Genomic DNA, 21,275 nt, shown 5'->3' on the forward strand with positions numbered 1-21,275 from the left:
AGGATGAATTATGGAGAGAGAGTATTAATTATGATTTATTAATATATTATGAGAATAATATATTAGAGGAGAAATCATATTGGTTAATTAATATTAGTCAATAATTAATTAAGAATTAATTTTGTAGCTAAAAGACATTAATTAAACTTAAGGGACTAGAACTATCAATTGTATGATAGTTGAATATTGGGCTAATGGACTCCATATTAGAGGGGTGGATGAATTCTATGGGGAAACCCATTATAAATCATCCTAGGCCTCTATGGAGGGAGTCCATGGGTTGTTTAGGGCTTAAGCAGTCAAATTAGGGTTTCCTTGTTAGATAACCCTAATAGCCTCACTATTTAAGGATCCCTAGAGCACCAAAAACGTGGCTAAGAGTTTCCTTCGGGTTTCCACACGTTTTTTGGTGCCTCCTCTCTTATCATTCTTCATCCTCTTGTTCTTGGTGTTTGTGAGCCATTATAGGAGTGACACTTGTGACTCTAAGCTTTCTAAAGCCATTACAAGGAGGATTTGTGTTGTTATTACTATATAACAACAAAAGGTATGTATTCTAATCTTCTTGGTGAATTTCGAAAATAGTATGACTCATTAGGGTTTTATTATGTGTTCATAATGTTGTGTAACTAATAGTAAAACATAGATCCAATTCTAGGGTTGCATGCACACATAGGATTGTTTGTATAAAACCCATCACGTCCAACATTACTTCTTCCAAGATTTCTTCTTCGGGATCGATTTGGAAGCACTTGGATGAGTGGTGACTCGTGATTTTTTTGATGTAAGCTCAACATCATCATCTATGTCAGTAGGAGGGACATAGGGCATGTTGCTTTGAATAGCCCAATTCTTCATAGAGATTAAAGTGGATTGCACTTGAGCTCGTGATAGGTCCAGACATCTAGATGCTTACCTGTCAACAAAATCTTCCCAATCAGGATCATTAGACCCTGGTCGTCCTTTCTCCTTCCGGGTATCAGACCAGTTGAGGCATCAAAAGTTGGAGGGACTGCTCTTCCTTCTGGATGCAATGGGTCCGGAACAACGGTTCCGGAGTGTGTGTGTGTTGAAGAGATAATGGGAATATCAAATATGACATGTGAGAAAGTTCCATGGAGCGGGAAAGAAATTTAATCAACACCAGCATATCCCTTTTGGGAGGGTGAGGGTGGACTGTGCGGAGACTCCCCATGTGTGTGTGTGTGCCTGTATTTTTGAAACACTGAGGGGTACCTCAGATGAGTGGGTAGGAGGGGTATGTGGACGGACAGAATCAGCCGGAATTTCATGGGTGCTAGCCTGTTGAGAGGTGGCACTGACTTTAGTTTTCTTTTTGGCTCTTGGTTTTGTGGGAGAAGCTTTTCGTTTGATTGATTTCTTCAGTTTAGGTCCAGATACAGTAGGGCCAGCCTCTTCTGAAGTGGAGTCAACAGAGATCGTGGCAGGTTGTGTTAGGTTGATCACAATCGAAGTCTCCAAATGATGTTCTAAATAGGGGGAGTGGAAGGAATGATGGCCAACATGTGGTTCGGAAGTCGTCGGACTGGACCAAAAGATGATTGGTCCGAAATTCTATATGACTTAACGATTTTAAAAGACATGCATACCTCTGGAGGTATTGTGCTAACCAGAAGTGGTACTGAAAGGTCAGTGAATAGTTGTTGTACAGTCAAGGCCCAAAATCTAGGGCTCAAAATTTCATTTGGCTTCCTCTTAGTGGCGAACTTGCAGAAATCTTGCCATAAAACTTCAGGGAGATCCACAACGTTTTGCGTCCAGAGTAGATGCTGAAGACAAGGTTCAGCCAATCCTTGTTCAATGTATCAGTACCTCCATGCTTTCCAGATAATCCACGTATGATGAGATGCATAAGAACTGTCCAGAGACCAGAAACAACAGATTTCTTGAAATCCTTGGCCTTGTAGTCTTGTGAATAGCCAATGTAGTGTAGGAACATCTGGAATTATTCAGTAGTTGGTTCAACAACTTTGAAACCTCTGGGATTAGGTTTGACAATGATCCCCTTGAGAAAGATTGATTTGTAAATGGGAACGGTGCTATCACCAATAATGTTGATTTGCAGAGCATCATCTTGAAGTTTGATGCTAGTGAATGCACGATGAAGGTAATGAAGTGGTAGGGGTGGATCTGGGATTTTGATAAGAGGAATGGAGATAGGATGATTGGCGATGAACTCAATCATCACTCTAATTGAATCATTGTAGTCAAGTGGATTCAGAGAGAATAGTTGAGTTGTATCTCTAAGAAAGGACTCTACATCAACAAAAGAAGATGAACCCTTTGATCATTTTGATGATTTCTTCCTTGCGATGGATTTCTTAGGAGTGGATGCAGTTAGAGTTGGATTATGTGAAGACGCCATTGTTGAAGGAGGATGAGTGCTTGAAGAACACGAAGAACAGTGAGAGAGCTTAAGGATTTTGGAGGTTTTAATCGCGTAAGGAGTGAAAAGGGGTTTTTACGGGTATTAATAGGTAAGGGATGATGGGTCAGGTTAAAAAAAATAATGATGATGGTCCAAAAAAATGGGTTGCATTAAATGAGTGTGCGCTTTTTTGGGGGTTGAGGTGACAGGGAATGTGAAAGGGTGACTGGATTGTAGTTCAAAATAGAATTATCAACCGGCGATTGGATGTTTGCTTTTAGAGGTCGTGCAATCACGGCGATTGGATGTTTGCTTTTAGAGGTCGTGCAATCCGTTGCTAATAATTCATCATAAGATCCTTTGGTATTCCGGATGGATGAGTCCGGAACAGCTATTATGCGATAGGTGCATTGGTGAGTTCTGAAAATATTCTTTTGAGACAGTTCAGGAGAGAGATGTCTTCCGGAGCAAGCTCTGAGGTTACAGAACATGATTTCGGGTTTCAGAGAAAGAACGCGAAGTTCTGAAACAAGATTTGGGGTTCTGGAGCAAGAACGTTGTGACAACCCGACATTTCCATTCTGAACAAACCATATCGAGCTAATAGAAGTAGAACAGTTACAGTGAAAATTCAGACTCTGAGTGTAAGTTTGGCAGTTTTCAGGATTTACACTTAAGGAGATATTAGGAGAGTGGTTGCACTAGGGTTTTGTGCAACACTGTTATTCCAATACTCTAGGACATTAGAGTTCGTTCCAAGAGTAAAAATATTTTCTGCCAAAAATATATCGGGAATATAAATAGAATTCTGAACCAAATTGGTTCATTTGTTGAATTCCATTTAGAGAAAAGTCAAAATTCTCTCTCACGGATCTTCGGGTTTTTATCCCAAATTGTGAGTACTTCGATCTAGTTATGTTATATAGCTTAGATTATGTTTAGAAACATCAATTACATATCAAAACAACTAGACTCGGGAGTTTACCGCCCAAGAACGTTCTTGGGGAGTAAACTCCATTTTAAGGTCCTAAAGGGTTCCAATGACCCTCAGAGCTTTAGAACTCGAACTAGAAGCCTTCACTTCATGATTTGGACCACAAAAAAAATTAGGAATCATGGCTAGAAGTGAGTTCATGGCCAAGGAGCTTCTTAGGCCGTGAACTCCATATTTAAGTGCCAAAATGCTTTGAAACACTTCCTAAGGCTTAGGCTTAATTAAGGACACGTACCCTAAAGTGTTTAAAGCCTAGAAAACATAAGAAATCACTAGTATTGAGGAGTTTATGACCAAGACAAGTTCTTGGGCCATAAACACCTATAAAGGGGTTAAATGACACCCTAACTCCTTCCTTATGCCTAGAACCCTACATAGATCATTACCTTGAAATGTTTGAGACTTGAAAACACCATAATCACCCTCCCAAGGGAGTTTACGGCCGTAAACTCCATGGGAATATGGTCCCAAGGCCGTAAACTCCTTAAAGGAGTTAATATGGCACCCAAACACTTGATTTAGCCTTGAAGCAATTCACCACTAGAGTTGTAATAATTCTAAGCTTCATTTAGAGACTTGGTTGAGAGTTTACGGCCAGGAGTTTACTCCCCTGGGCCTTAAACTCCAAAACATATGGTCATTATACCTTAAACTCCCATTTGAGGTGTTACACTCCTTTGTTGCAACCCATTAGCCTCCTAGCACTTCACCATAAGTGTTTTCCTCGCGTTTAAATGTTTATACTTGTATAATTAGTGTTTTAATCACTAATTATTTATATAAATATGTCTTCATATGTAACTAGGATTATTGTGTGTGTCTAAAGTTTTCACTTGACACCAAGCACTTGTCGGATCCTTCCTTACGATAACAGTCCGTTTAAGTCCAGTCACTTACTGCAGGTGAGTTCATACCCCTTAACTAATGTTTTAAACTATCAATCACATGTGATTAATAAGTAGAATTATGCTAGTTATTACATTAATCACATGTGATTAATATACAACATTCAAATGATTTGGCTACACATTAGCCGTTTTACCAAACCGTTACTTCAAATGATTTTTATAAACATTTTATATGTTTTAATCTCCTTATTACACTGTACAATTTACTCTGTATATTACATTTCAAACTTATTTAAAATTGTGTTCAAACAAATGTTTCTTTATACTACACTGTTTTATCAAACCCATGCCTTCAAATTGTTTTATAGATTGACATCAAGTCGATCTTTTCTTAAGATAATAATTATGTTTCAAATGTTTTTACAAAACTTGTTTATGCTTTTATATTATAAATGGCATGCCTCTATATGTATATTTATATAAGGAATGTTTAAAAGACTTAGGAAGGCTATCCACCCTATTTCCTTTTTGCACTTGAGATGTGGTCTGGTGGGATATCGGGTATTCGTCCGAAAGTCGTTTAAATATTAGTTATATATCATGTGTACATATATAGTCATAAAAGGTCCTTCCAGTTCATCCCATGCCCTTGGGTAGCAAGGGTATACATTCATGTCCATACGTACCAGTTAGATTACTAGTAAACTACCATATGGGTAGTTTAGGAAGATACTAGAACTATTACTAGAACGCGATATCATACTATGAGTCAGTTCATTCATGAGTCAATACTTACTACTAGAAGAACATATACAACTATACTAGAAAGAGAACATATACAACGATACTAGAACGATTACATTACTATACTTGCTAGGTAGAGAGCACGTACATTACAGCTAGCACACGTAGAACATTACAGTACACTACTATACTAATACATGATCACACTTACATAAGTACAAGTACATGATCACACTTACAGGAGTACGCTTACATATACTTAGAACAGACGTCACTAGGTGCTATAGCACGGAGCCAGTTAAGGATCTAACTATACTGATGAATCACAACGCAATTGTGATAGTTATATCAAGTATACATGATCATAGTAATGTGGATGCTCACGGCTTGCATACATGCAGCGATCGTGGGTAGGTCCCAAAATCCCTTTGATAGGGGAGCGTATAGTCTGGGATCTAGACATCACATTATACCTTATCCCTCAAATACGGCAGTTGAGTACCGATGTAGTTATTTATATCAAATACTACAGTACTTGGAAGTATTACCCTAGATTTAAGGTAATAGGTACGGTTGTAGTTCGACACTACACCGTAGTACTATTTCTTTTCCCATTACATTCACTTCGTGAATTTTCACACGACGCACGGTAATGTAAAAACTATATTTTGATAATAATAGTTACACTTGGGAAAATTACACACTTTTACATGACACGAACATTGAGAACAGTTAGGTCTTGGTAGAAGACACCCTTTACAATAGTAGGAATCATAGGGATTCTAGAGTTTTTCAAACGTTTACAGTTCTTTTACAAACATCTTCATACTTACAGTTCACATACAAATTCGTACTTACTGATTTATGCTTTAGTGTTTATCAAAATTTGACAGAATTAGGGAAGATGGAGTTCGTTGAAGACTCATATTTCATTTTGATTTATGCTTTAGTGTTTATCAAAATTTGACAGAATACACTTGTATAATAATTATATTATTAACGCAATGGATGATGTTGTTGCTTGTTTACTACTTTACATTGTTGTGATATTATACATGATGTCCTCCGCCCCAAAACGTTTCCGCCGTTCTTGGTTTTGGGGTGTGACAGTGTCACACCCCGCTAAAGCGGAAACGCAAGGTATGACAGCGATAACGGTTTCAATGCAAAAGATAAAGATACATCACCATAGCAGTATTTAAAAGTTTACAACCCATAGCTTCAAAAGAAACAAAATACAAGTTTTTCAAAATAACATTATTCAAAATATAGCTTCATAATAGCTTCAACACGATGCAGCATGCTCTATGATGATGAATCTTTACATCCACTTACTAATTACTTCCTGAAAAAGCATGTAAAATGAGCGTCAACTATGAAAATAGTTGGTGAGTATCACAAGTTTATAAAAATCGAGCGTACAATAAGGCTTTTCGTAAATACAAGTACATTGCTTCAATGATAAACAAGTTGATTGCTATTAATGAATACAAGTTTATTGCTATAACGAGAAACGAGTTTGTATGTGTATGAGCAAACAAAGAGTCTCAACCAAACCTATGACTGAAGCCCTATCGAGATCTATGCTTATCGTTCCATAGATGAATATGGTATCATGCACTCCAGCGATTCGGGCGAGTGAGGAGTTGTCAATTCCTAATAGTGCTATCCATAACGACCATTGGCTCAAAGAGTTAATGGTTAGAGATAAGGGAAGGGCCTTAGTACGATAAGTTCTCATGTTCCCTGTTGCATAGACATACATAAAGAAACATAGCAATACAATAGCAATCATGTTTGATACAATTCAATTTAAATACAACATGCAAACAGTAGTTTTTCTGGACATGCTTTTCTACCCCAAAACATAAAAACCGAAAATAGGGGAGTGCGTGAATACTCACGATGTTTTGTGTAGACACAAGTGGTACTTCGGGATGCACCAACGTCTTACTACCGGGATCCTACGACATCAAACACACGCACTAGTGAGTTTCCATGTCGATATCTAATGCTAATATACTAAACTCTACATATAGGGAAATGCCAATTTATGTTTTAGTATTGGACTTTATATCAATTAGTTACACTTTTTCTGAAGTAATGAAATTCTATATATCGGGCGATTAATTACAACCTTGGAAATAGCATTCGAGGGATAAAAATTCTCAAACTTTTTATTTAACTGTTATTACACAATACTAAGTTGGGAAAATTATAAAAATGGATTTCCAAGCTGTTTAATTATATTTTATGATTTTTGAGCATTTATTTCAATAAAAATTGAAATAAATAGAAAACAGTTTCCAAAATTACCCAAACTTTTTATTTAATTGTTATTATACATAAATAGGCTGGGAAAAATATAAAAGATATTTTTCAGTGGGTATTTCTATTTTTCCTTGCTTTATTCCTTTAAATAGTCGTTAATTAAAGAAATAATATTAAACAGTTAAAATAAATCACCATAAATTTTTGTAATATCATTTACAGTATAAATATCCTGGGAAAAATCTCAAAAGTGGTTTTCATAATGTATAAACTGGTTTTGGGTATTTATGTATATTTAATTGTATTTTAGTGCAATTAACTTTAGAAAATAAGAGAAAAATAGTTTACAGTAGAGAAAAATATTCACAATTTTTATGTAACCTCCTACTCTATAATATTATATCCTGGTAAATTTTGATGAATTTTGGATAATCAGAACTATTTCTTCCATTTTTAGACCATTATAATTGCCAAAAATTGGGAAAAATAGTAAAACATGATGGAAAATCTTGAAATTATTTTCTGGAGTCACCCATCACAGGTAAGGTATGCGGAAATTGTTAGATACAATTTTCACATCTTATAAAGTGGTTTTGTAATTTATCATGTCCTAAATAAAAGAAAATTAGAAATCATATGAAATAGTAACAAAAATTGCTGAAATTTGGTGAGGGGTCATTATTCCCCATAAGGATCATCCATGAATTTATTTAGGATTTATTGACCTCTGGAAGTATTTTATATGATTTATGCCTTTGGTTTTAGCAATAATTCTAATAAATCAAAGAAATAACAAAAGCTCTTGAAATTTTCCAGATTATCTCATGCATGCAAGGGCTTTCAAAAGGAAAAATGTAAAAAAATGTATTCAGAAGAGAAATGAGGGTAATGATTTCAAACAATTTAAGAAAAGTTGCATGCAATAATGCATGAAGTGTAAATGTGGCTGAAGTTCATGAATTTGTGTAGCCCATTCAGTGAGGTTTTAAGCCACGAAATTTCAACCATAATTCACTAGATATGTTAAGTTTCTAAGGTATTTTTCCTCAGATTTATGGTTGGGTTTAAGGTCATTGTTTAAGCAAGATAAAAATAGTGATCACAGAAAAAGAGCTGTATGTGCAACCTTTTTGTAAAATCTGCTAAAAATCGGATATTTAATATTTTACAGTGAGACCAGTTGGGTTTGAAAGTTAACTCGTGGAACTAACCAATACAAAAATAATATCATGATTTGGTTAAGAAATGACTGAGTTATGACTGTTCAAAGTCGAACAAAGTAATCTGGCAGATTGCATGTTTGCTTGTGTGCATTATTAGGGTATTTCAACAAGAACATCATGCATGTCTTTGGTAAGGCCCGAATTCTAACACATGCATGGAATGAATGAGCATCCAAGATGTACTAGAAATGGTTTAAATGCTTTTGTTCATGCATGAACACAAAAGAAATGGAGAAGAACATGAAATATTAGGTTTTGATGTCACATGATCATATGTGCATCTTTTCCACTCCTTGCATGGGTTTGATCCCGGATTTTCACCATCTCTAACACATGCATTGTGTTATGGTGAGAATCTACAAAACACAAGGGGAGAATAAAGATTTCTAGCCATGGAAAGGCATAGAATCCGAAAAGTAGAGAAGACTAAGAAGAAAAAGAGGTTTAACCATGAAACTATGGAAGAAGATGTTGTTGTTTACCTTGGTTTTGACCTTGAGAGAAGTAAGAACACTTCAAGGGCTTCACAATCTCGAAATTTTGCAGAGAAATGAGAGGATTTTCGTGAGTTTAGAGAGAGGGAAGAAGAGAGTGAAGTGTGTGAAGAGAGTGAAGTGAGAGAGTGAAGAGGGAAGAGGTGGAGTAAGGGTTTAAGCTTAATGATTGTGTTTCGGGGAAGAGAGAGGGCATGGGGAGAGGTGATGGCCGGTTTTTGCATGCATTTTGGCCTCCTATCTCCTAAATTTTAAACTTTATAAACTTCCCTCCTATATTTTATATAAAAACATTCATTTTTATAAAATGTTTATTAAGCAATTTGATTTATTTAAAAATCTTTTTTTCAACAAATAATTTATGATTAATACTTGTAATTTATATTTCTAGTTCATTGGTATAATCCATAATTTGATTAATAAAATTTGATATTAGGAAGTTTATAGCCAAATTTTATAAAGTTTTTAAGCTTTATAATTTATAACTTTGGATTTTTGGCTCTTTAGGGTTTTTGGAATATTGTTTGATATTCAACAACATGTTGAAGTATAATTAGAATGTTTTAATTTATTTTTAGAGTTTTATACCCTATTTCAATTATAACAAAGCTTGAAGCTTTATTCTAATTATAGTATTGGCATTTCCTATTGTAGCTAAGCAACATACTAGAATTGTAAGTATCAAGTATATTAGTCCTAGACCTTAGTTAGATCCTAGTTTATGCAAGATTTTTGACCTAATTTATACTACTAGGTCATGGCATGTTGTGCATGAATGGTTATTATAAAGATGCATGAGTCCAAGAATGACCTGAAATGGCAGTTGTCACAGTACCCCCCGCTTAAAAAGAATTTCGTCCCGAAATTCATTCTATGTGATCGCTTGTCATCGCAAGGGAAAAGTTGCGGATACTTTTCCTTTATGAAGTCCTCGCGCTCCCAGGTGTACTCCGGCCCGCGTTTTGAGTTCCATCGAACTTTCACAATCGGGATCTTACTCCGCTTAAGTTGTTTTACCTCCCTGTCAAGGATTTCTATCGGTTCCTCAACGAAGCTCAGCTTATCATTGATCTTAATTTCCTCCAGGGGTACTATCAATGTTTCGTCGGCTAGACATTTCTTAAGGTTGGAGACGTGGAATGTGTAGTGAATGGCGCTTAACTCTTGGGGCAATTGGAGTTTATACGCTACTGGACCAATCCTTTCAAGGATTTCAAAGGGTCCAACATATCTCGGGCTTAGTTTTCCTTTCTTACCAAAACGCACAAGCCCTTTCCAAGGCGACACTTTTAAAAGTACCTTGTCTCCTACTTGGAATTCTAATGGTTTTCGACGATTATCCGCATAACTTTTCTGACGATCTCTAGCAGCTTTAAGCTTATCCTTGATGATAGCAATCTTGTCGGATGTTTCCCGGATAAGTTTGACTCTAGTCAACTGTCTGTCTCTGACTTCTGTCCAGCATAAGGGCGAACGACACTTGCGTCCATACAATGCTTCATATGGAGCACATTGGATACTCATGTGGTAACTATTATTGTAGGAAAACTCAATTAGGGGTAAATGAGTATCCCAATTTCCTTTGAACTCAATGACACACGCTCGTAGCATGTCTTCCAATGTTTGTATTGTTCTCTCTGTTTGCCCATCTGTCTGAGGGTGGTAAGCTGTGCTCAAATCTATCTTGGTTCCTAGTGCCCTCTGTAACATCCACCAAAATCGAGAAGTAAAACGACTATCTCTATCAGAAATGATAGATAAGGGTACACCATGCAGAGAAACAATTTTGTCGATGTAGATTTGGGCCAATTTTTCCATCTTGAAATCTTCTCGAATGGGGAGAAAGTGTGCAGATTTCGTCAGTCGATCCACTATGACCCAAATTGAGTCATGACCTTTAGCAGTTCTAGGAAGTTTGGTAACAAAGTCCATAGATATTTGCTCCCATTTCCATTGGGGAATTTCAGGTTGTTAACCCTTGGAATCCAGACCCTGTCTTTAAAATAACGAACTCCATCAGGTTTGGTTTCAAATCTTTCTTCCAAACCATGTAAAGTTTCGCCTGGAAGATTTTCCTTGCATAACGCTTTCTCCTGGGCATTAATGATTTGAGATTTCAAGCTTGTCTGATTACCATTCCCAAAGCTCTCACATGGGAAGGTTTCACTCTTTCTTTCCTACTAAGAGCGTCGGCTACTACGTTAGCCTTCCCTGGGTGATATCGTATCTCACAATCATAATCACTAAACAACTCTACCCATCTTCTCTGCCGCATGTTTAACATTTTCTGATCCAGGATATGCTGAAGGCTTTTGTGATCGGTATAAATGGTGCACTTGGTTCCGTACAAATAATGCCTCCATATCTTAAGGGAGAAAACTATTGCTCCTAGTTCTAGATCATGGGTGGTATAATTCTTCTTCAGGTACTTGTGAACCTTCACGCTTGATACTATGTTTAAACTTCTTCCTGGCTTCTCACCGTGTATGATAAGGGTTTCTCCATTAGGGAGAGGCACTCTGATGACTTTCTCATAACAACCAATGTCCACTCTATTTTTGGATAACCAATCCATCCCTACTATCACATCAAAACTACCTAGCTCTATAGGAATTAGGTCAATGCTAAAGAGTTTATCAACTAAATTCAAAGTACAACCAGGAATTATATCACTAGCCCTAATTTCATACCCATCAGCAAGTTCAATAGCATAAGCATTCCTCATCTTTACCGATTTCAAGCCAATTAACGGTCTAAATGCTAAAGAAACAAAACTCCTATCTGCTCCCGCATCGAATATTACTGATGCAAAATGGTTGTTCAGGAGGAACGTACCTGTTATCACTTCAGGGTTCTGACGAGCTTCTTCTACACCAATCACAAAGGCTACACCTCTTGGCTGTCCATCTTGATTTCCTTGAAAGTTTTGCCTGGCTTGGCCTTGTCCATTGTTACCAGGTCCATTGTTCAGTTTAGGACATGCTCTACGGAGATGATCATTACTCCCGCACTCATAACATGTCCTTTTTCCCTCCTTATTCACCTTACAATACTTCGAGTAATGGCCTGTTTGCTTACAGTTTTGGCACACCGGGCAAGCTCCCTTGTGATGGAAGTTACACTTATTGCACTTCGGAAGCAGCCCTGAGTACTGCTTTCGCTCCTGCACTTCTTGTCCTTGAGTTTTCACTGGTTCTTGCTCCTGGGCTCTTACCATAAAGTTTCTTGAGACTTTCTGCTTCCTCCCTGACTTGCCTCCATACTTCTTCTCTCCCTGATTTGTTGGCTTCCTCTTGCTACTAGAGCTTTCCTTTGCTGATGCTCCCATCCTTATCACATCATTGGTTAGTCGATTTGCTAGTCTTACTGCACTTTGAATGGTAGTTGGGTTTGCTGAGGTAACCATTCCCCGAATCTCTGGTGCCAGACCCCAGATGTAACGATCTATCCGTTTCTCCTCAGGAGTAACCATGTGAGGTACTAGTTTTGCTAGTTCATGAAATCGGACTGTGTACTTCTCTATTTGTGTTCCAACCATAGAATGGTTCCAGAATTCATATTCAAGTTTCTGAAGTTCATCCTTGGGACAATACTCCTCTATCAGCAGCTTCTTTAAGTCTTCCCAAGTTAGCTGATATGCTGCTGTACGGCCTCGGGTTTGCACTAGAGTATTCCACCAGGTTAATGCCCTATCTTAGAATAGGCAAGATGCATACTCAACTTTGTTATGCTCGAGGCATTTGCTAATATGAAGGACCGACTCCATGCTGTCAATCCATTTCAGTAACCCGACCGCACCTTCCTTTCCATGGAACTCCTTAGGTTTACAGGCCATAAAGGACTTGTAGTTGCATTCTCTTTCATTGTTTCCCCGGTTTCCTCCACTACTTCCTTGGTTAGCATTAAGTCCTGCAGTTACTTGAGTAACAATGTTTGGGATTGCTTGCATGAGTTGTTGTGCTACCATTTGAGCAACATCGGGCGTTTCGTTCTGTGGGCGCCCGCGATTAGGCCTTCCTGACATGTTTCTATGACACAGGAGAAGAAATACGTATAAATACATAAAATAATGTATAATATGTATTTCACTACTATTTTGAAAACCGTAAGTGTTGTCAAATTAATGGGTTGCATTAATACTATGCATATAGATTTGAGAAAGGAAAGAAAAGAAAAATCTCTTTTATTCAACCATTTACCAAATAAATTTTAGGGTTTGACCTCATAGTAAAAGCTTTCAAACATAAAATAAAATTTTTCATTACCATTTGAAATAATCTTAAAACCAAACCAATACGTCAATCCCAAAATAAAGTTTTAAATATTTTTCCCAAAAGACACCCAACATGGGTTTTCATTTCAAAACAAAATAAAACAAAATACTGAAATCAGAACCAAAAGCCAATCGCTATCCCAACAAGAAGCATCAACACCACAATCAGGAACAGCCCACCAAACACATAATATGCTATCATCGCATGACCTGCCTCTCGTCTAGCAGCACTAGCAGTGTCAGCAGTCTCCATCGAATGCTGATACAGCATTTCCATTCCTGCCAATACTTCATCCAAAACTTCTCGATGCCCAGCTATCACAGCGAGACTGTGACGTAGGCCCGCTGCTATCGACTGCAATCTCCGAGACTCCTCCGGGGTCATACCTGGCTGTCTGATAGGTATCCCCATGACTTGCTGAGGTGAGGGTGCTCTCAGTCCTGCATCGCTGGGTTCTGCCCCGCTAGGTCCTACCGTGCCATGTCCTGCTGTGCTGGCGGGTATCCTTCTTGGAATGGGAACACTCTTCCTCGCTGTCCTCCGAATGTGAAGTCCATAGAGCGGTGGCTGTGGCAACACCGATGTCGGTGATGCCTTGCGTCATTGACTCGGGGCGTTGTCATTGCTGATCTCCACCGAGTTCCCAGTATCTTCCGTATCCTCTGATGGTTCTTCTTCTACCGAGGCAGGGGGATTACGTCGAGGGATAACAGTGACGTAGCCGGATTCATCGGCTGAGGCGGTAGCGCGGGAAGATGACGATGTTGACATAGTGGACTGTGACATAGTTTCAATGAGATATGAAATAAATGACAATGCATGCCTATAATATGCAATGCTTACACACACCAAAATTAACCTTTTGAAATTTTGAAATAAAGTTTTCTCAAATATTTTTGTTGAACATATTCCCATTATAATTAGCTCAAGCTTTGTATAAATCTTTTCTTAATTAAACATAGGTGATCAGGCTATGTTTAATCAAGGTCCAATAATACAACTCCCGACCTAATTATACTAGTAATATGTTTGATGTAAAAAGAATTTCTTTGTAAGTTTTAGTTATAGGTTGTGTTTTCTTAAAGAAAAACCGATGTTCTCTATAACTTTAGCTCTGATACCACTTTTGTCACACCCCGCTAAAGCGGAAACACAAGGTATGACAGCGATAACGGTTTCAATACAAAAGATAAAGATACATCACCATAGCAATATTTAAAAGTTTACAACCCATAGCTTCAAAAGAAACAAAATACAAGTTTTTCAAAATAACATTGTTCAAAATATAGCTTCATAATAGCTTCAACACGATGCAGCATGCTCTATGATGATGAATCTTTACATCCACTTACTAATTACTTCCTGAAAAAGCATGTAAAACGAGCGTCAACTATGAAAATAGTTGGTGAGTATCACAAGTTTATAAAAATCGAGCGTACAATAAGGCTTTTCGTAAATACAAGTACATTGCTTCAATGATAAACAAGTTGATTGCTATTAATGAATACAAGTTTATTGCCATAACGAGAAACGAGTTTGTATGTGTATGAGCAAACAAAGAGTCTCAACCAAACCTATGACTGAAGCCCTATCGAGATATATGATTATCGTTCCATAGATGAATATGGTATCATGCACTCCAGCGATTCGGGAGAGTGAAGAGTTGTCAATTCCTAATAGCGCTATCCATAACGACCATTGGCTCAAAGAGTTAATGGTTAGAGATAAGGGAAGGGCCTTAGTACGATAAGTTCTCATGTTTCGTGTTGCATAGACATACATAAAGAAACATAGCAATACAATAGCAATCATGTTTGATACAATTCAATTTAAATACAACATGCAAACAGTAGTTTTTCTGGACATGCTTTTCCACCCCAAAACATAAAAACCGAAAATAGGGGAGTGCGTGAATACTCACGATGTTTTGTGTAGACACAAGCGGTACTTCGGGATGCACCAACGTCTTACTACCGGGATCCTACGACATCAAACACACGCACTAGTGAGTTTCCATGTCGATATCTAATGCTAATATACTAAACTCTACGTATAGGGAAATGCCAATTTATGTTTTAGTATTGGACTTTATATCAATTAGTTACACTTTTTCTGAAGTAATGAAATTCTATATATCGGGCGATTAATTACAACCTTGGAATATAAACTTTCCAAATTTTTAAGTCCTTATTACAACATAAATTCACGAAAATAGCATTCGAGGGATAAAAATTCTCAAACTTTTTATTTAACTGTTATTACACAATACTAAGCTGGGAAAATTATAAAAATGGATTTCCAAGCTGTTTAATTATATTTTATGATTTTTGAGCATTTATTTCAATAAAAATTGAAATAAATAGAAAACAGTTTCCAAAATTACCGAAACTTTTTATTTAATTGTTATTATACATAAATAGGTTGGGAAAAATATAAAAGATATTTTTCAGTGGGTATTTCTATTTTTCCTTGCTTTATTCCTTTAAATACTCATTAATTAAAGAAATAATATTAAATAGTTAAAATAAATCACCATAAATTTTTGTAACATCATTTACAGTATAAATATCCTGGGAAAAATATAAAAAGTGGTTTTCATAATGTATAAACTGGTTTTGGGTATTTATGTATATTTAATTGTATTTTAGTGCAATTAACATTAGAAAATAAGAGAAAAATAGTTTACAGTAGAGAAAAACATTCAAAATTTTTATGTAACCTCCTACTCTATAATATTATATCCTGGTAAATTTTCATGAATTTTGGATAATCAGAACTATTTCTTCCATTTTTAGACCATTATAATTACCAAAAATTGGGAAAAATAGTAAAACATGATGGAAAATCTTGAAATTATTTTCTGGAGTCACCCATCATAGGTAAGGTATGCAAAAATTGTTAGATACAATTTTCACATCTTATAAAGTGGTTTTGTAATTTATCATGTCCTAAATAAAAGAAAATTCGAAATCATATGAAACAGTAACAAAAATTGCTGAAATTTGGTGAGGGGTCATTATTCCCCATAAGGATCATCCATGAACTTATTTAGGATTTATTGACCTCTGGAAGTATTTTATATGATTTATGCCCTTGGTTTTAGCAATAATTCTAATAAATCAAAAAAATAACAAAAGCTCTTGAAATTTTCCAGATTATCTCATGCATGCAAGGGCTTTCAAAAGGAAAAATGTAAAAAAATGTATTCAGAAGAGAAATGAGGGTAATGATTTGAAACACTTTAAGAAAAGTTGCATGCAATAATGCATGAAGTGTAAATGTGGCTGAAGTTCATGAATTTGTGTAGCCCATTCAGTGAGGTTTTAAGCCACGAAATTTCAACCATAATTCACTAGATATGTTAAGTTTCTAAGGTATTTTTCCTCAGATTTATGGTTGGGTTTAAGGCCATTGTTTAAGCAAGATAAAAATAGTGATCACAGAAAAAGAGCTGTATGCGCAACCATTTTGTAAAATCTGCTAAAAATCGGATATTTAATATTTTACAGTGAGACCAGTTGGGTTTGAAATTTAACTCGTGGAACTAACCAATACAAAAATAATATCATGATTTGGTTAAGAAATGACTGAGTTATGACTGTTCAAAGTCGAATAAAGTAATCTGGCAGATTGCATTTTTGCTTGTGTGCATTATTAGGGTATTTCAACAAGAACATCATGCATGTCTTTGGTAAGGCCCGATTTCTAACACATGCATGGAATGAATGAGCATCCAAGATGTACTAGAAATGGTTTAAATGCTTTTGTTCATGCATGAACACAAAAGAAATGGAGAAGAACATGAAATATTAGGTTTTGATGTCACATGATCATATGTGCATCTTTTCCACTCCTTGCATGGGTTTGATCCCGGATTTTCACCATCTCTAACACATGCATTGTGTTATGGTGAGAATCTACAAAACACAAGGGGAGAATAAAGATTTCTAGCCATGGAAAGGCATAGAATCCGAAAAGTAGAGAAGACTAAGAAGAAAAAGAGGTTTAACCATGAAACTATGGAAGAAGATGTTGTTGTTTACCTTGGTTTTGACCTTGAGAGAAGTAAGAACACTTCAAGGGCTTCACAATCTCGAAATTTTGCAGAGAAATGAGAGGATTTTCGTGAGTTTAGAGAGAGGGAAGAAGAGAGTGAAGTGTGTGAAGAGAGTGAAGTGAGAGAGTGAAGAGGGAAGAGGTGGAGTAAGGGTTTAAGCTTAATGATTGTGTTTCGGGGAAGAGAGAGGGCATGGGGAGAGGTGATGGCCGGTTTTTGCATGCATTTTGGCCTCCTATCTCCTAAATTTTAAACTTTATAAACTTCCCTCCTATATTTTATATAAAAACATTCATTTTTATAAAATGTTTATTAAGCAATTTGATTTATTTAAAAATCTTTTTTTCAACAAATAATTTATGATTAATACTTGTAATTTATATTTCTAGTTCATTGGTATAATCCATAATTTGATTAATAAAATTTGATATTAGGAAGTTTATAGCCAAATTTTATAAAGTTTTTAAGCTTTATAATTTATAACTTTGGATTTTTGGCTCTTTAGGGTTTTTGGAATATTGTTTGATATTCAACAACATGTTGAAGTATAATTAGAATGTTTTAATTTATTTTTAGAGTTTTATACCCTATTTCAATTATAACAAAGCTTGAAGCTTTATTCTAATTATAGTATTGGCATTTCCTATTGTAGCTAAGCAACATACTAGAATTGTAAGTATCAAGTATATTAGTCCTAGACCTTAGTTAGATCCTAGTTTATGCAAGATTTTTGACCTAATTTATACTACTAGGTCATGGCATGTTGTGCATGAATGGTTATTATAAAGATGCATGAGTCCAAGAATGACCTGAATTGGCAGTTGTCACAGACAGATTGGTATCAGAGCATTGTTTATAGTGAATTAAGTATATCAACCCATAAAAGATATACTAACTATAAATACATAAGCGATTAAAAATACTCTGACCAAGAGTTTATACTTTAAATAATAAAATATTTAAGTAAGTATATGTGTTGCATTCATACTAAAATCAGTGTCACTAGGACAGTACAAAAGAATTACGATTGTTGGGCAACACAAGTGGGCTTAGAGACATATGGTCAAAACTGGGAAGATATAGCCTGATCACCTATATTATCCGAGGTTTGACTAGCATGTGCCTAAGTTTAATTGTGTGGTTGCAACAATGCTAAAATCTTACCAACCCTACCACAATGAGAACAATAGAACATAACATTAAAATTAAAATACTATAGGAGTATTTGGTGTTACTATAAGTACTTTATATTTGAGAACTAAAACGGAATCTTCATTACTAAGTTGATAGTTGCTAAGTGGATACACTAAGGCTATATGTAATTAGGATGTTATAGACTTAGAATCTGTGAAAATTTTGCCTTACCCCTATTCTGTGTGAATTTGGAATTAAGGTCACTTATTCGAAGTTCTATCCTATTTAGATTACACATAGCTGGTATGCACTTCACAAATAGCGATGTAACTGATGAAGGTTTTCTAAATAATTATCTAGATAGTTCATCTAATATTTATTCTCCTACCCTAAATTCTCGCATAGAAAACATAGTTGGACTCCATCCCCTCGGCAACCAGTATCTTCCGAATGAAGTCATAGCTGGTTGGTTTGGAGAAGAACCAGAGAATGATCATCCTATCCCCTTGAATGATCACCATGATAAAAACCCTTTGGATGATGCTAACTCCGAACTAGAGGTTGAGATCCTACCCTAAGCAGCTCCCTTTCGAACTCCTAACCCTCGTCCGACTTTTCATGGCCCGACCCCTGAGTGGGTGGAATGCTTGGAAACATGGAGCCAAGGGAAAGATCAGCACATGCCATTTAATGGCGACCGAAGCTTTTATGACATAAGCAATGGGGGCTCAGCAGACAGAACCTTGCCAATCTTGGTCCGCAGAGTGGCCCGAAATGAGATTCAAGGCAACAGCAGTTGTCGCTGATGCGAGAATGCATACCCTCCGCACCATTCGTCTAGAAGATGCTCGCGGGAGATCAGAGAGAAACCAGGAAACCCTACTGGCTGAATCACGAGCCGAAGTCATAGAGCGCCGAGTACGCCAGAGGGTGTACGAAAGACACTTACTTGATGTAGAACGTCAACTGGCTGAACTAAGAGTTCACCAGAGGGATTACCGTCATCAGTAATAAATGTTTTACTTTATTTTCCTTTTTATAAAGGAATGTTTTTCTGTCTATTCCTGATGTGGCATTTTCTATGAAATTATCTTGTACCGTAAGTACTTTAGTTAGGTCTTTATGCTGTCAAGAACTACCTTCTCTGTGGATATGATGTAAGACCTTTACAAGGTAATTTCTCCAAATCTTTACATCGTGAATATCAAAGATATTGACAGCCAGCTAACTTCTGTGTCATTCTTCATTCAAGTACCCTTATCATACTTTCAATGGGGTCTATCTGAAACATGCTTTAGTCAAGTCATTGGACTATAGTAATTTAGCTCTGGAGACATTTCCAAGTCTCTTTCAGTGGTTGGATCTTGTTATTCACCAACACACGATACCTCATCTCGAACGTCAAATGTCTTGAGACCATTCTACAAACTCACTTCCATTCCGTACTAGGACTGCATCATAGGGATGTAGGTCAAACCTTTGTAATCATACCTTCAATCTGTACTAGGACTGCATCATAGGGATGTAGGTCAAACTTTCAAGAACATACTTTTATTCATTACAAAAACAGCCAAACTACGTCTAGAGTCAACTAGAATCGCTCACAAATTCCTTGTCTTTCGTGTTACAGAATCATGTCGCCATCCGGAAACAACCATCCAAGCAATGAAACCTATACTTTTCCTATGGACGCCGCTACTTTCCAAGCCGCCGTTACAGCTGCCGTGATGGCTGCCGTGACAGCTGTCCTAGCTAATCGCAGCACTGTCAACGCAACCAAGACTGAAAAAAGTATGGACAATCCCGATCGTGTTAACAATCCGAGAAATCAACAAATAGTAACAGTCGCCACCACCCAAAACAACAACTCAGAGTTCAAGAAAAGAAAACGTCAAGCCAAAGTGGAACGCAAACGATTTCAGAGAATTGCCAGGCAACAACCACAAGTAGAAACCTCTTCCATCCTAGTACCGAGCAGACCATATAAAGGAACACTCCCGAAGTGTGACCGATGCAACCACCACCACAAGGGAATTTGCTGAGCCTAGCAATGAAATAATTGCAACAAGATGGGACACATTGCTTGTTTCTGTAGATCTACCTCCACCACTGGAGCAAGCCTAGTTGCTATAGTTGTGGTGAGGCAGGGCACTATTACAGAAATTGCCCAATAGGGAAGATCAACGAAAGCAACCGTGTCCCCATAACTCCTACTCGACACTTCACTTCCTCTACCGATGTGGGTGCTGTCCAGATATGTCACCAATGCGGTGAAATTGGATACCTCAAGAAGGATTGCCCGATAACGCAGAACTCTGGCAAAGACGGGAGAATTCTCAGGATCACAGTTGCAGGAGAGCCTGCTCCGGAACTACGTTAATGTCATTTAGGCGTTTCGTTGTAACAGACTTATAAACTATCCCAAACTAGTGCAACTAGAGTCCTATATTTTGTGAAATTCTGTAGGTTTAGGGATGCTCGTGCTGTGTATACTTGTCTTTTGTAGTATACCTTTTTAGCAGCAATAGTCTTGTAGGAACTCTGTTGATGGTTGCACGGTTGTGTTTTGTCCTTAAAATGTCTTATGTTCAAATCTGATATCTTTATGTTTCAGTATGATTCCGACATTATCATGAGACTCGATTCAATTTGATCCTCACAAAAACAGCTTCATACGTACATCTCTTTCTTCTAGATCGCTTTTCCAGCGAAGCCGTAATATCAGAACGCCGAAGTACTCATGCATGGAGTACCTCATAGTTCTTTTCTTTTCCGAAGAAACCCCCAAAGTACCACTCATGTAGTACGTCAAGTTCAATCCAACGATTCATACGATTGATCTATCAC

This window comes from Lactuca saligna, chromosome 4, assembly GCF_052625555.1.
Source record: "Lactuca saligna cultivar CGN05327 chromosome 4, ASM5262555v1, whole genome shotgun sequence".
NCBI classification, from domain to species: Eukaryota; Viridiplantae; Streptophyta; class Magnoliopsida; order Asterales; family Asteraceae; genus Lactuca; species Lactuca saligna.